General features: G+C 47.8%; 1 non-coding gene across 1 annotated transcript; it reads right to left on the bottom strand.

Annotated features, from left to right (window-relative positions):
* Nucleotides 1-963: 963 nt before the first annotated feature.
* Trnas-aga lies at nucleotides 964-1038 on the bottom strand. The gene has a single exon. It is a non-coding gene; the product is annotated as a tRNA-Ser (tRNA).
* Between the last annotated feature and the right edge of the window lie 1028 nt (nucleotides 1039-2066).

Below are 2066 nucleotides of genomic sequence, written 5' to 3'. Positions count from 1 at the left end.
TTAAGTAATCACAATTGATGTAACTTAATTTGTAGCTGTGCAGCTCCCTGTCTAACGAAACAGTGTTAACACTAGAACATTATCGATTTTTATGCATGCAGTCATTGAGAGAGTCGCGGTTTTATCAGTCGTGGCTTATCATAGATTCGCATACTAACAACACCTATCAGTGAACCATTGTAACTAAATGCAAACAACCCTGTAAATATTTTCGATAGTATTAGTAAAATTAAAAAATTAAAAGAAAACATAGTAAAATTTTTTTATTGTGAGAATGTTGCCCTAGGAACAAAACAGTGTTTATATTTTGAAAGAACAATTCAGAACGTCAAAGTTAAACAATGAGTAAGGAAAGCACATAAGTGAAGAGGGATCCATTTCTGACGCATGGATCCATGATTAGCCACCTAAATTTCTTTCAGTCCAGGTGCCTTCACCAACACCTTTAGCTAACATTAGTTTCGCCCACGGACTCACTATAAAGATTTACCCCATGAGACATGGGAAAATTTCCAAATATGAATCATCAGGTCACTCTTACTGTCTCGGAGACACAGAATCCGTTGAAAGAATCACCAAACTTGTGATGCAACCAAGCCTGAAAAATATCATGAGTCCCTCATTTTATAAATACAAATATTAGTATTTTTGTGTCGGCTAACATGGGAGTAAGCACAGACACAAGGAGGGAGAAAAGTTGCGGTGACTGGAGGCAGGAATCGAAAATGATCTCTCCATACACTTCCAGATTAAAAGAACACTTCATTTCTAACAACTAAACAAACATAACTTAACTTCTCGTTATGAAGTGGCTTGATGTCCTTACTGTGCCTCGTTCATGCAGTTAGTTTGACACTCTAGTTCTACTCCCAACACGTAGGCCAAGTATCGTCTTGAGAATGAGATTTTCACTCTGCAGCGGAGTGTGCGCTGATATGAAACTACCTGCCAGATTAAAACTATGTGCCGGACCGAGACTCGAACTCGGGGCCTTTGCCTTTCTCGGGCAAGTGCTCTACCAACTGAGCTACCCAAGCACGACTCACACCCCGTCCTCACAGCTTTAATTCTGCCAGTATCTCGTCTCCTACCTTCCAAACTTTACAGACGCTCTCCTGTTACTCAGTACTGATGCTTTCAAAGTCTGCGAAAACACTGGACCGATCAGTGATGCGAGGCTGGTTAAGTCAGCGTTGACAGGGGGCGCTGAACTCTGTCTTCGTGTGAGTGTGGCACTGCTCGCTTTTTTCATTGGCGCGCGAGTCAGCGCCTTCTTGATGCAGTTTCGCGGCGCTGCGGTGTGCGGTTTGCAGTCGAAGCCTTAGGAGTGCACATTCATCCCCCCCTCCCCCCCTGCCCCCACCTCCGCCCAATATTCGTACAGGGAGCCATTTTACGACAGTTGGGGGGTGGGGGGTTGGGTGAGGCAGGAAGCTGGGTGGCGGAGGAACCGAGAGCCGCAATTGAGGGCGACGCGGAGCCCCTGGCCGCGCACCGACAAATGTCCTGCGCTCGAGGGGAACGCGGTCAGGTAACCCCAAAAGCGCCCACCCACTTCCTGAGTCGGTCCCACGGAAAACGGAGAGGGTGGCGATGATGACGGCGGCGGCGGCGACTATGTCGATGACGCAAGATCCCAGTAGTATGCGTCGATCGGCCCGGCCCCAAGATCCCAGTAATATGCGAATCTCGGGACAGAAAATATGAGGAAGAATCTCGCAATCGACAAGCATGAATCTGGTTATGAAGGCGGTGCAGTAACCCAGCAGGTCCTTGAAGTAAATACATCCAAGCTCCCAAATTTCGAAGAATCGTTCTTCTCTGTCAGTGAATGGTGCGACCAAAAACTCTGAAAAGCGATACTTCGGAACATGGGAGTTGCCGGGCGCTCTGGTGGATGCAGCAACTCGAACAGTGTGCAGTGGCGCCAACGATGTAGAAGCTCCGCCAGCGACGGACTATCGCCGAGCTGGGAGCGTTACGTTCCGAGGAAGAGTAGCAGCTCTTACTCCCGTGTGTGGGAGGCACGTAGTTTGTTCATCTGTTGCTTGAATGCACGCGCAGAC

This window comes from Schistocerca americana, chromosome 2 (genome assembly GCF_021461395.2).
Source record: "Schistocerca americana isolate TAMUIC-IGC-003095 chromosome 2, iqSchAmer2.1, whole genome shotgun sequence".
NCBI classification, from domain to species: Eukaryota; Metazoa; Arthropoda; class Insecta; order Orthoptera; family Acrididae; genus Schistocerca; species Schistocerca americana.
Note: the sequence above shows the minus strand (reverse complement) of the source record. Positions and strands in the feature narration are given on the sequence as shown.